The following is a 15,649-nucleotide window of genomic DNA, read 5'->3' on the forward strand; positions in this document are numbered from 1 at the left end:
AATGATGGATGAGGGAGAGTGTAAATGTAGTGAATGATGGATGAGGGAGAGTGTAAATGTAATGAATGATGGATGGGATGAGGGAGAGTGTAAATGTAGTGAACGATGGATGGGATGAGGGAGAGTGTAAATGTAGTGAACAATGGATGGGATAATGGAAGGGTGTAAATGTAGTGAATGATGGATGAGATGAGGGAGAGTGTAAATGTAGTGAACAATGGATGAGGGAGAGTGTAAATGTAGTGAATGATGGATGGGATGAGAGATACTGTAAATGTAGTGATAATGCAAGGAAAGACATGTAAATATCATACCTTGTCCCGTTATATTGAAGTGATGAATTTATCGTTTGATGCAGTACTCGGCAAGGTTTTTTTTTTTTTTATATACAGAATATTCGTAATGTGTACGTAACAACACATATATAACAACTTGATTTGTGTACTTGCTCGGTGTAAATATGAACTTCAAATGTAAATAACCATGGTCACCATAAATTTGGTATGTAAAATGATTACTCATAAATGTAAAAAAAATTTAAAATGATGATATTGTGTGAACCTATTCAAATGAGTTCGTATGTAGTTAAATTTTATGGGTATTTCCAGAGATATGGGTGCCTTATGGTTTGTTTGTTTCTTACTAACCCTTTATAGTATAAATGCAACACGTACATTTTCAAAGTTTTGATTCATTTTTTAGACTAATGCATTTTTGTCATTCTTTGGCAATATAAGGGTTTGATTCAACACAGACTTCATTTTTGGATAATTCATGGGGTCAAATATGATGTTAACCAAACTTGGTTCTTTGTCATGGGATTAAAAAGGGTAAAGATATTTTGAAAATCCTCTTCTGAAAAACAGCAGGGTCAATCTGACTCAGGTGAGTGTTGTGGCCCTTGGGTCACTTGTATGTATATATTTGAGTGTAGTAATTTATTTCGAAAATTATGTGCTAGATGTTTTTCATTACTCCTATCTCATGGTTCATGACCCAATTTTTCTGGCATATTGTATAATATATACATGTACCTGTAAACACAGTCTATATGAATAACAATGCTTGCAGTAGATATTAATATGCCACCTTTCATTAATTGCCATCTTGTTTGTTCGATTGTCGAGGGAATTTTGGAGGTGTGACACACATAAGAAATTGTAATGAATGAAAAGTATATACGATATGTATAATTATGATAGAGTTACTTCATGAATGAAAAGTATACAATATAATATATGAAAATGTTATAGTTACTGAAATGAAAGTTTTAACATTTACACCAGAGAAAAATGTTATGAATTGAAAGTGGAGGATAAGAACATAGACATTTTTTTTTAATTTTAGCTCTTCTAATGTTCTAAGCATTTTTATACTCCCATCTTTGAATGGGACAAATTATGGCACAGCGATGCTGGTATGTCCATTTGGTTTTTTCTTTATCCATTTTCATTTTTCTGTCGCATATGACACTGAAACTTACTGTGTAGCTTATTTGTGGGTTAATCTAGATCATGTTGCAATTTTCATTCATTTTGGCCTCTGTTGTAGGAGTTTTGCCCCTTTATTTGAAATATTTACTGTTAATATATAGAAAGTACTTGATTTGTCCATCTAACTCGACCTCCCACGGTTTGCAAGTGACAACCTTACTATTACAGAATGTTTGTATGGGTATTGAAGATGTGCATGTGATAATCTTATTTCACAGAATGTTTGTATGGGTATTGAAGATGTGCATGTGGCAAGGATTTTGATTTCTTTCAATTTTAAATTTGTGTTAATTAACTTTTTTTTTTTTTTGGTTGGTTTTACCCATTCTAACTCCACTCACACTTTTAAAGGTAAAGGCTTTTGTAGACAACTTGAAGATTATAGTGAGTGTTTTGATTTGCAACTATTTTTTGGTTTTCTTTGATGTTTGAAAAACTTACAGGTTGTTAATTGACCTTAGTAAATTTTAAGAAAATATTTTACACACAGCGCGCTTAGTTTGCCCATTTACCTCCTGTCACAGTTTTTAAACTATAAATGACTCTTTAAACCCGTGATGCTAAACGAGAGTATTCTTCTGCTTGATGATGGCTGATACTTTCTCAATCAGAATCTAATTAAAATTAGATCCTTTGATCTGCTCATGAATATCGCTGCACAAGGTAATTTTAATTAGATTGATACTTTCTTCAGTGAACTTCTGCAACTCATGGCTTACAGGGGCATTAGCTGTGAAAGTGATGACAACCTTTTTTTCTCAAAATATCTCGATGGCATAGGGATATATATTAATTACTAATAAAAACAAGAGAAACTCTAATAGGAGAATTGCTTTTAGTGTAAAGAAAGAAAGAAGGGAGAATTATTGTCTTGCAAGACAATCACCAAAGTTACTTAATTTATGTGGTTACTTTGCAGTGTCTGAGATAATTAAACGCTGGCGTTATTACTGAAATATTTAAACGCTGGTGTTATTACTATAATTAAACGCTGGTGTTATTACTGAAATAATTAAACGCTGGTGTTATTACTGAAATAATTAAACGCTGGTGTTATTACTGAAATTATTAAACGCTGGTGTTATTACTGAAATAATTAAACATTGGTGTTATTACTGAAATAATTAAACGCTGGTGTTATTACTGAAGTAATTCAACACTGGTGTTATTACTGAAATATATAATATAGAGCAATTTTTATTCAATTAAATTTTTGGTGACAAAATGACAGCCAATGCCCTTTTAAGATGAAGCACTGTACTTAGTGATATAAAACTTGTGACGAGCTTATTATCCACCATTTCTGGTAATCAGGTTGGTGCATGTAGTTGAGTTGGTTTTCTGTAATATGTGCAATTTACATCAATCATCATTCTTTTCTTTTTTTTTTAATTTGATAGATCATTTTCATAATATTTATTTCTATCAATTCTTTGAATAATGTTTATATATATAATTTATAATAGATATATCATTATGATATATGATATAAATCTGTCTTTCACATGTTACGTAGAAATCATGCAGATATACCGTCCATTTAGAAATAAAATGTTATTAGCTATATAGCTGGTATGTGCAATTCCAGTTTGAAATGGATTGGGAATCAATGATTGAAATAGCATACAATTTGATGTATAATTATCGCTGATGTACGATTTTGAGAACTGATGTATAATTATCACTGATGTACGATTTTGAGAATTGATAAATTACAGGTATTTCACTGATGTACGATTTTGAGAATTGATAAATTACATGTAATTTCACTGATGTGGTACTGAGTCGAACTAAAGAGACAGAATATTTTTGTACAAGATGTTAATATTGTATGCAGGTAGACGGTTGACTCGGGGTATCAAAACTGACTCCACATTTGGCTCACCATAGTCGCGTTGATGCGAGTCAGTTTCTCCAATTAAAGTTTCTCACAATGTTGTATTAGATACAGCATGTCCGCTCACCAGGACTGCTGGACCATTTAAAACCAAAACCGATATCCAGAAATGAGTAAATTAGGGCATTCAGTAAGTGGGGTTCATTAAAACTCGGCACCAAGAAGTGAAAAATATCCACTTGCAACTGGGCATTATTCATAAATGCAACATTAAACCTGATGCGTTTTTATGATCTTGCATACATGCACGCCCTGTATGACTATTCATTGCGAGGGGGATAATTTCTAAAATCACAATTATAGATCATAACAAACAATACAATGCTGTGTGGTTCCACAGTCTGGGGGTTCGTGACTACAGTACAGGGATTCAGAATAGCAACGCAAGAGAAAATGGGTTTTAGCTGAAGGCTGTTGTTTGATTTATTTCTCAGCTAGAGTAAGCAACTCACGTGAGCATGTGAGCTACAGCCGCTTGATATATATATAAATGTATTGTGCTGACTATTCCACAAGGCAGAATGCTTTCGATGTATTCACAAAGCCACCCATCATAACTACCATTATTGTTGACAAATCTCGCTTAAATTATCATAGGCATAACCAAACCACATGTTACTCAATAACTAAATATAATTAGTGTTACAATGTCAATAACTAAATATGATTATTGTTACGATGTCAATAACTAAATATGATTATTGTTATGATGTCAATAACTAAATATGATTATTGTTAAGATGTCAATAACTACATATAATTATTGTTACGATGTCAATAATTAAATATAATTATTATTAATTATTATTATTAATTATTGTTAGGATACACGCGTAATCCTCTCTGTCTGACGGTGCATTTAAATGGGATTTATCAGTGCATGCACAATTTTAAGCAAAAAATTCAAGAATGGCATGTACTTGTACAATATAAATTGATTGACACAAATTTTAACTCTTGGATTTATTTTTTTTTTTTTTTTTTACAAAATGTCTTTCTCCGCGTCTTTCAGTGCTGCTGGTTCGGATAACATGTGTCAAAGCGAAAGGCGGGATAAGGGGGCCATTGTGAAAAATTATCAAGGAAAAAACTTTCATCAACCCAGTGCATTTGTACCTCGATCAAGTAACCGTTTTAACATGACATATTCTTGTTTTACAGGACGGTGACTGAGGTAAATGAAAAATCTAAATTTCTTAACATTGGTCAAAAAATTAACAAATTGAAGTGTAATATTGTGAGAAAAGAGTGCATTCTTGCACACCTCAACCACTTGCATAATATTTTGTACACCTGTAAGAGCAGCAACGTTTGAATATGGTATGAACATGGGCTAATATGTTTTCCAAAGCAAACTGATGTTAAATTAAAAACAAAAAACTTGTCAATTTCATTTGAAACCCCAAAATTCATGACAATCTTGTGACTTTATATACTTAAATTCATGATAGAGACCATATAATTATATTCACCAAAGCACCATCTTGAGTAAGTGTTTACTAGTTTCATGGCTTTTATAAAGTATAGAAATTTGAGTGAAAACGGGGCCCTTATCTGACCTCGTCCTTTGTAATTGTTTTATGTTTCATCATTGAATTTCCCTTATCTGACCTCGTCCTTGAATTTGTTTTCTTTGTCTTGTATAATTGCTGTATTGTAAAAATTATTTTTGTTATTAAAAATCTGAAGCCATCAAAATTTGTACTTAGTTGTTTATAGTGAAATGATTCAATCTGCCATGCAGTATGTTTCACATTATGTTTCACATAGTATTTTGCATGTGGTTTGGTTTGGTTTTATACTGTTAAACGTCCCTCTCGAGAATCATTCACTCATGGAGACGTCACCATTGCTGGTGAAGGGCAACAAAACTGATGTCTATGCTCATTGCTTACGGCCTTTGAGTAGGGAGGGATCCCATCAAGCCACACCTGCTGTGACACGGGACCTTGGTTTTTGTGGTCTCATCCGAAGGACCGCCCCATTTAGTGGCCTCTTACGACAAGCGAGGGATACTAAGGACCTATTCTAACCCGGATCCTCATGGGACATTTTGTATGTAAGCTACGAGGGCAAGTCAATAAGTAACCAGCCTAACTTATTTCCGGTTGAGATCTACCTCTTCTTTTTCGATGTAATTGCTCTCTAGTGTGATGTATAGACCATCGGTGTTCAAGTGCCATCAACCCAGAACTGAAAAAGTCGGGGTCCTTTCCATTGAACCACTCCTCAACTGCCGTCTCGTCTTCTTCTTCAGACCGGAAATGACGTCCACGGATATCCTTTTTCAAGTTTGGGAATAAGAAGAAGTTGCTAGGAGCTAGGTCAGGCTAATAGACAGGATGGGGTATTAGTACATACCCGTTTGGCTCTACAGCATCCATTGCAAGTGTGGACTCTCGCGTTGTCCTGTTGCAGCAAAACACCTTTAGAAAGTTTAGAAAGTTTACCTCGGCGTTTTTCACGGATGGCGGTTCTCAACTGGTCTAGGAAGTTTGCATAGTACACTCCAGTTATTGTACTTCTCTTGGATTGTCCCTCTTCGGGGAGGGGGGGGGGGCATTGTTTCTCTGCTTTCTGTCAGTCTATCTGTCTTAAATTCTCGTGAACACTTCTAAATTTGAAAGCCCCACCTTCAATAGAGGAGAATATATTGCCTAGATTAGGTTTTCTCAAAAGTAGGTTAAACCCAAAAGGTCAAGATTACAAGGTCAAACATTTGATACCAAAAGAATAAAAATGTGAAATACGAGAGCCCTATCACTCATCATTCAGAAGTTATGAGCAAGGCTCGAGTTTCTGGGTTCGTTGCTTTGAACAAACTTAAAATTCACATGACCTGAAGATGTTGCTTATCAATATGACTATATCTCGTGGGGATCCGGGTTAGAATAGATCCTCAGTACCCCTTGCTTGTCGTAAGAGGCGACTAAGTGGGGCAGTCCTTCGGATGAGACCGCAAAAACCGAGGCCCCTTGTCACAGCAGGTGTGGCACGATAAAGATCGCTTCCTGTTCAAAGGCCGTAAGCGCCGAGCATAGGCCCAAATTTTGCAGCCCTTCACTTGCAATGGTGACGTCTCCATATGAGTGAAATATTCTCGAGAGGGACGTTAAACAATATACAATCAATCAATCAATTGGCGTGCTGTTCTTGAGAAGATTTTTCCTATATATATTCCCATGTTACACTTTGATCCCCTATTGTTGCCCAGGGACCTTGATTTGAACAAACTTATGGAGAAGATTTTGTTCTTTATATTCCCATGTTAAACTTAGATCCCTTATTGTGGCCTCAACTAACCACTGGATTGCTTGATTGTATCCACAGGTGCTAAGCCCGTTTTGGGCCCGAACTCTGTGATATTTATGGTATCACAGAGTTCGGGCCCAAAACGGGCTTAGCCCCTGTGATTGTATCTTGTTTAACGTCCCTCTCGAGAATTTTTCACTCATATGGAGACGTCACCAAGACTGGTGAATGGCTTCAAATTTAGGCATTTGTTCGGCGCTTGCGGCCATTGAGCAGTGAGGGTTCTTTAGCGTGCCACACATAATGTGACATCCGTTTTTAAGTTAATCTCCGAGGACCCGTGACATTCACACCCGATGCCGAGCGTTTGGCGATGGAACTGTCACTACCTGTTTTAATTACTTAGGTTTGTTGCTGCCGGAGTTCGAACCCCGACATTCCGCATTTGGGGCGAACGCTCTACCTCTAGACCACCGCGGTCCAACCCCTGGATACCACAATTTGAACAAAATTGAATCTGCACTACCTGGGAGTGCTTGCATATTAATAGGAGTAATTAGGACCCTGTTGTTAGTGGGAAGAGTTTTAAAGATTTCCGTATCACCTTGTAAAACTTTGATCCACTATTGTGGCCCCATCCCATCATTTGAGCAAACTTTAATCTACACTATGTCAAGAAGCTTTCATGTAAGATACAACTTTTCTGGCCCCGTGATCACAGGCGCTTGTTTCATAAACTTGGCAAGCTATACTATATAACATTATTATTATTTAAATTTAGTGTAGCTTGCCAAGTTTATGAAACAAGCGCCTGTGCCCGTGATTCTTGCATTGATAAGTGCTTTAAATGATTCCACCCCAATTTTGCATTTTCTTGATTATCTCCCCTTTGGGAAAAACATGACCCTTCGTTTGAACAAACATTTATTCTTGTACCCAAGGATGATTTGTGCTAAGTTTGTTTGAAACTGACCCATTATTTCTTGTTGAGACCAAATTTATTGATTCTTAATGAAAGGACGTGGCACTTCATTTTGTAACGTGTAGCGACCACCCAGCCAAGTGCTGATCACGTGAGAAACTCTACCACATCACTAGAAAAGCTGGCTCACTAGCAAGGCAGTATATTTTCCCTCATATACTGCCCGCTACATTATGTTCGGCAGTCATCGATCGTTCCCATGTCCGTGTTTACGACGCAACATTTGGCGGTTTATATACGAAACTCTCATTGTATGTATGCTCTCAAACTACATTCCCTTATTTATTCTGCTGACTTTATCATCAGATCTTAGAGATTATATCAAATACCGATAGGTGTTATTTGGTGCATAATTGAATTTTTTTTTTTTTTTTAAAATACCGTCAGAACTTTACAGTTTGTATTGTTTTAAGTAAGGAATCTATGTACACACAAAACACTTTTCTCTTTTATTGATATCTAGAGCATATAATGTCGTGAGTAGTCTATGAGTAGAAATTTAAAAATATCGCTAAACAAAAATATATTTACACTATCTACACAATACATCACTCATTAGTTGAACAGAAAAGAAAGATTTTTTAGGGGAAAGTGGTCAAATTGTCAGAAGAGATAGAATACACATGCAGCCGTCTTCTCTGCCTGTCACGTGACTTAAAAACTGATCTCGTATTGTGGCCCCACTTTACCCCCCCCCCCCCCCTTGCCAACCAAGATTTGAATCAACACTATGTCAGGAAGCTTTCATCTCACTTTAAACTTTTCTGGCCCAGTGCTTTTTGGTTTGCTTCGTCATGCATCGCCTCCGTTATGCGTTAACAATGGAACACTTAACTACCGTCCAATTTTGTTATATATACATACACATATATATATCACGCTTGCTGCAAATACTCCAGGACCTTGGAATTAACGACACTGTGCTCACGTGGTTCGCGTCCTATCTTATTGTTAAAGTGAAGGGAGCAAAGTCTCGTGCCACTGAGTTGGGCTGTGGTGTCCCCCATGCAGGGATCGGTCCTCGGGCCCGTTTTGTTCAACATCTACATCTACACAGCATCCATGGGGGCCCTTCTCAGAAAGAACAATGTTCTGTACCACATGTATGCTGACGATAATGAACTGTATATCAGCGTCTAACAGGCCGCTCTTGTAGTTGTAGTCAGTCAGATGGAGTCTTGCTTGAGGTCAGTTCAAACCTGGGTGGCTCAGCATCATCTCAAGATCAACACAGACAAGACTGAGGTGCTAGTGATATCCTCTAAACAAATGTCCTCTAAGCTGCACATACCATCACTGCAAGTAGGAGACGACTCTATCACTCCTGTTAATAAGGCCAAGGGCGTTGGTGTAACCATTGACTGCCACATGACCATGGAGGCACATATATCACCAGTGTGCAGAGGAGAGGTGCCTTTATCCACCTTAAGAACCTGAGCCAGTTGGGGAGATATCTGGACAGGGAATCGCTGGAATGTGTTGTCCATGTCTTCATATCAACAAAGCTGGACTACTGCACCTCGCTCTACTACGGCTTACCATCAAAGCAGCGGCTCTAATCCATCCAAAAGGCTGCAGCCAAAATCATCTCGGGCACCCGCAAATATGACAGCATTACACCAGTACTACGCTCCCTCCATTGGCTGCCAGTTCAGCAAAGAGTCATCTTCAAGAGATTGGTGTTAGTGTACAAAACAGTCAACATCATGACTCCATCTAGGTATCTGAAGGAACTCATAACACCCTATGCTCCCTCCAGAACTCTGCGGTCCAGTGATCTGAGCCTACCAGTGCCATTTACCACCTCATCTGTGATCCAAACTCGAGCTTTTAGTGTGGCTGGCCCTAAATGTGGAATGCTCTACTATACGATATCTAAACTGCTGCTAGTCTCTGTATCTTTAAATCTAAACTAAAGACTCATCTGTTATAATTTATTATACAACTAGTCTGTGCAGATGAAATCTAAGTCAAGATTACTATGTTGTGCAATCATAACGGACTCCTTATCTTCACCTATTAGTCTTTTGTTCTTATAAAACTTATTTTGCTTATTTCATTGTTGTTACAACAGGGGATGCTTACTCCTCCTAGACACCTGATCCCACCTCTGATGTGTCCAGGGGTCCGTGTTTGCCCAACTATCTATTTTGTATTGCTTGTAGGAGTTATGAGATTGATCACTGTTCGTTATCTTCACCTTTATAGGAGTTATGAGATTGATCACTGTTCGTTATCTTCACCTTTATAGGAGTTATGAGATTGATCACTGCTCGTTATCTTCACCTTTATAGGAGTTATGAGATTGATCACTGTTCGTTATCTTCATCTTTATAGGAGTTATGAGATTGATCACTGTTCATTATCTTCACCTTTATAGGAGTTATGAGATTGATCACTGTTCGTTATCTTCACCTTTATAGGAGTTATGAGATTGATCACTGTTCGTTATCTTCACCTTTATAGGAGTTATGAGATTGATCACTGTTCGTTATCTTCACCTTTATAGGAGTTATGAGATTGATCACTGTTCGTTATCTTCACCTTTATAGGAGTTATGAGATTGGTCACTGTTCGTTATCTTCACCTTTATAGGAGTTATGAGATTGATCACTGTTCGTTATCTTCACCTTTATAGGAGTTATGAGATTGATCACTGTTCGTTATCTTCACCTTTATAGGAGTTATGAGATTGATCACTGTTCGTTATCTTCACCTTTATAGGAGTTATGAGATTGATCACTGTTCGTTATCTTCACCTTTATAGGAGTTATGAGATTGATCACTGTTCATTATCTTCACCTTTATAGGAGTTATGAGATTGATCACTGTTTGTTATCTTCACCTTTATAGGAGTTATGAGATTGATCACTGTTCGTTATCTTCACCTTTATAGGAGTTATGAGATTGATCACTGTTCGTTATCTTCACCTTTATAGGAGTTATGAGATTGATCACTGTTCGTTATCTTCACCTTTATAGGAGTTATGAGATTGATCACTGTTCGTTATCTTCACCTTTATAGGAGTTATGAGATTGATCACTGTTCGTTATCTTCACCTTTATAGGAGTTATGAGATTGGTCACTGTTCGTTATCTTCACCTTTATAGGAGTTATGGGATTGATCACTGTTCGGTATCTTGACCTTTATAGGAGTTATGAGATTGATCACTGTTCGTTATCTTCACCTTTATAGGAGTTATGAGATTGATCACTGTTCGTTATCTTCACCTTTATAGGAGTTATGAGATTGATCACTGTTCGTTATCTTCACCTTTATAGGAGTTATGAGATTGATCACTGTTCGTTATCTTCATCTTTATAGGAGTTATGAGATTGATCACTGTTCGTTATCTTCACCTTTATAGGAGTTATGAGATTGATCACTGTTCGTTATCTTCACCTTTATAGGAGTTATGAGATTGATCACTGTTCGTTATCTTCACCTTTATAGGAGTTATGAGATTGATCACTGTTTGTTATCTTCACCTTGCATAATAGCGTTTAGAGCAATATGGAAATAAATTTATCATTATTATATAGCATGTTTGGGACAAGGGTTGTTTGATTGTCTTACATCCCGTCGAGAATTTGTCACTCATATTGAGACGTCACCAGCTGTAGGTGAAGTACCACAAATTTAGACCCATGTTTAGCGCTCAGATCCGTAGCAGTGAGGGTTCTTTACCGTGCCAACGCCTACCTCGATGTCCAGCAGACTTCCGTTTTTAAAGTCATATCCGAAAGACTTTAAATATGAGTCAAGGTGACTCAGGTGAGCAATGTGACCCATGGGGCTCTTGTTCTTTCTAATTTCCTAATTCTCCTTCAATGTAGAAATCAAAAATACACTTCCCAAACAATTGAAATTGCTCCAAATCTCAAGCGCGCTCAAAGACAGCATTTACTTGCTCTGAACTTGTAATGCATCATTCACTGGGAAGGTTTGTCAAAAGGTCTTTTCATTTTTTTTTTTTACAAGGAAGAACAGATTTTAAAAAGAAAAATATAATGGAAAAAAATGATACTAGATAAACAACAAAATTGATACTTTAAAAATTGGACCGCTCTCCCGAAAATATTTTTTTTCACATCGGGATCGGACTGCTACAATTTCTTCAAAGAGGATTTGTGTTAGTTTTACTTTTAGTTTTACTACGGTTTATGTTTACTTTATGTTTTGTTTTTAATTTTATGTTTTTGAATTTTCGTCAAAATATTAATTGATGCGGTTGATTTATTGTGTTTAGAAAATGTCGTTAGCAACCTTAATTTACCAGTAAAATATGGAAATGCTGACGCAAGATGTCGCAGATAGTAACATGTTGATTAATTATATTCTGTAAATATAACTATCGATGAGCTTGAATGAGGTGTCCTAATCAAAATTTTAGACGAACAAGAATTTTGAAATCACAATAAATTTATATTTTACCATTGATCTATAAATCGGCGTTCATTGTGTAGGCTATTGAACAATAAATGCAATATCTTTGACTAACTGTGCACGGTATCTGAAGACATGCATACACATTTATGTACAATCAGGGACCTATATAGATAGTTAGTATATAGGTCCCTGGTACAATTTACTACACTACGATTATTGTGATATGTTGTATTTATCTCAAACATAGTGTATTACTATTTATACACTTGTCCACAGGAATCGGCAGTTTTATCATTAAAGTGAGAAACGGGTATGAATCTTACTCACGTTCAGTCGCACTTCTTTTACCTCCTGTGGGACACAACACCAATGTTTTCGCATAACTCATTAAAATGTTTGACCTAACATGACCTATCGAGGTCCTATGGGAATCGCTGTAAGTATTCCTGGAGCTCTAAGCATCAGCAGTAATGGCGGTGCCTATGAAAGTGTGTGTGTTTTGTTGTGCCGCTATCAAAGATCAGGATTACAGGGGCCTGTCGTCAAAAACTTCACTTGAATAGTTCAGCTATGCTCTAGAGTGCCTGATCAACTTTCACCCAACAGACGCATCATTTGCGACCAGCCTTTGTATGAATAAATTAAATCGGGTATGCAAACTCAACCAGTCAATGGTCACGAAAGTGGACTAGATGAAGGGGGAAAGAGATAGTTGTTACAACTGTAGGTATGTTTATATTTTTGATAAATTTAATTTCAAAACAAACTGACAAAGAAGTTGTAAAGCATCTCTCTGAAAGCTTTGTAACATGTCCTGCAGCTTAGACGTAGTCAAAATCTTCGCTTTGAAAGCCATGTTTTTCTTAGTCTTGTCAGTTTCCACAATTCTGTTTGTGTTTGCGCTGGAAATGGGGGGGGGGGGTCTTTTTCATTGGATGAATATTGCATTATAAGGAATGGTAAAGTGGCCAAGTGCATAAAGAAGCCGAGACACACCTTCCAGCAAAAATATCGGCATCATGTCCCACACGGGAGGTAAAAGAAGTGCGACTGACTTTGGGTTTTTGATGATGCCTACCAGTGAGCATAGCTAGAAACAGACATGAATCCTTCCAGTGAGCTTAGCTTAAGAACAGGCATGAACTTGTGACTGTTGCTAGAAATGTACATGAATCCTATTTGTGAGTGTAGCTTCGCTCGCGAAGCTCACTGGTAGGGTTCATGCCCGTTTCTTATATTTTTCACTTTATCGATAAGTTTGCTGACTACTGTGACTTGTCCAGCAGTAGTCTTTACTAAAATTTAGCTGGCCTTGATATTTAATGGACTGACACCTTCACCATTGAAGGCATCTGTCTAAATAATCTCTGAGCGGAGATTAGTCCAGCACCTGTTAGATAAGGGTGCTTCGATCCCTTCACTATGTGCAAGTAAAATCATGATAAAACCTTATTGATGTGTGGAGTTAAATTGGTGATGTTCCAAAGTAATTATTACAATTAGATAATTAAAACATATAATCAATGTTTTTTGTAATTTTATATATGCTGTTTTCAACTAAATTAGATATTGATTCTTTGGAAAAAGGCTCATGAAGATATATACCATTAAAGATTTGACCTCTTTTAATAAGGCAAATATAAAGACCACACAAAGTAGATATGCTCTGTGTAGATATTAAATATAACCATCAATTAAACATCTTGATTCTTATTGTCCGCAACATGAAACATTTGAAGAAAATGTGACGAGAAAACTGCTTGCAACTTAGGGGCCGCTGCATCAACCTTCCAATTTGCATTAATAATACTTTTTGGCATTTTCTTCTCCACATCCATTGTGGATATTTATCTTTCAAAGACAAATTAATGGTAGAAAATTGGATTGTGTTCTCCAGTGAACTTGATGTTTTTTGAATTTCTTTAATATGCATTTTTCATTACTCTTTGAATTGATAAATGACAAACTAAGTGATTTCCTGAAAATTTTAATTTAAGGGTCTTGAGTACCATGTTTTCAATAGTAATACAATGTGATATTTGGAGACACTGCTAATCTGTGTTAGGAAGAGACAGCTCGCTAATAATGGACATCTCCCCCTGATACAGATGTTTTTTAGTAATATATTAACTGAATAAAAATTATTAATCTTATTTTTTGCAGATGCTGTATTATGATAATGTGTAATTAGACTTGCAGTGTTAATTGGATACCAGAAGAGTACTTATACACCTTACTTTTGAGGTAACTATTGACAATGTGTGAGGAGTATACTTGACTTTTGAGGTAACTATTGATAATGTGTGAGGATTACACTTGACTTTTGAGGTAACTATTGATAATGTGTGGAGTACACTTGACTTTTGAGGTAACTATTGATAGTGTGTGAGGAGTACACTTTATTTTTGAGGTAACTATTGATAATGTGTGGAGTACACTTGACTTTTGAGGTAACTATTGATAATGCAAATTCAGGTTGAAACTAGTGTTCTCTCTCTTTGGTTATTCAGTAAAAATGAGGAGTGAAATTTCATTTGGTTCTGCATTTAGTGAATCCCTTGACTATAGAAAATACCAAGCATTGCAGCCTGTACATTTTGTATACTATCATGGTGTACCACATACATTCCACCAAAGTGTACCACATTTTGTATGCCACAGTGTACCACATTTTGTATGTGCCACAATTTACCACATTTTGTACACCAGATTAACCACATTTTGTATACATGTACCACTTTTTACCACATTTTGTATACCACAGTTTACCACATTTTGTATACCACAGTTTACCACATTTTGTTTACCACAATTTACCACATTTTGTACACCAGATTAACCACATTTTGTATACATGTACCACTTTTTACCACATTTTGTATACCACAGTTTACCACATTTTGTATACCACAGTTTACCACATTTTGTATACCACAATTTACCACATTTTGTGTGCTACCACTCTATCTAAGTTTGTACACACTGTTTTGTGTGCTACCACTCTATCTAAGTTTGTGGACACTGTTTTGTGTGCTACCACTCTATCTAAGTTTGTACACACTGTTTTGTGTGCTACCACTCTATCTAAGTTTGTGGACACTGTTTTGTGTGCTACCACTCTATCTAAGTTTGTGGACACTGTTTTGTGTGCTACCACTCTATCTAAGTTTGTGGACACTGTTTTGTGTGCTACCACTCTGTCTAAGTTTGTGGACACTGTTTTGTGTGCTACTACTCTATCTAAGTTTGTGGACACTGTTTTGTGTGCTACGTACACTCTATCTAAGTTTGTGGACACTGTTTTGTGTACTACCACTCTATCTAAGTTTGTGGACACTGTTTTGTGTGCTACCACTCTGTCTAAGTTTGTGGACACTGTAAAATAGATTTTGCTGCCTGGCCGCAGCCTGTCTTTCTGCCAAATAACCAAACTCTGCATTCGTCTAAGTACAACATATCAATCGAGTCGATATGCAGTCATCCTCATTGATATGGCTCATTGACATTTTGTTTAGCTTGTATAATGTAAATGTTCAAATTCCAATTTCCGAATTCACTTCTTTGATGTCTAATTATAATGTGGGTTGACTTGTCCAATCAATGTTCAATGCTAAAATTGTATGATCTGAAATAT

General features: G+C 36.5%; 1 protein-coding gene across 6 annotated transcripts in view; it reads left to right on the top strand.

The window, feature by feature from the left end:
* The first annotated feature begins 11,711 nt into the window (after window positions 1-11,711).
* Window positions 11,712-15,649, top strand: part of LOC125666583 (UPF0415 protein C7orf25 homolog) — an 88,373-nt gene continuing 84,435 nt past the window's right edge. For 2 of the 6 annotated variants that reach the window (XM_056151708.1, XM_056151709.1), the window contains exon 1: window positions 12,960-14,259. The gene's annotated coding sequence lies outside the window, so the exon portion shown is untranslated. The other 4 variants (XM_048899764.2, XM_056151710.1, XM_048899763.2 and 1 more) reach the window with 4 other exon arrangements.

The sequence above is a fragment of the Ostrea edulis genome, chromosome 10 (genome assembly GCF_947568905.1).
Source record: "Ostrea edulis chromosome 10, xbOstEdul1.1, whole genome shotgun sequence".
NCBI lineage: Eukaryota > Metazoa > Mollusca > Bivalvia > Ostreida > Ostreidae > Ostrea > Ostrea edulis.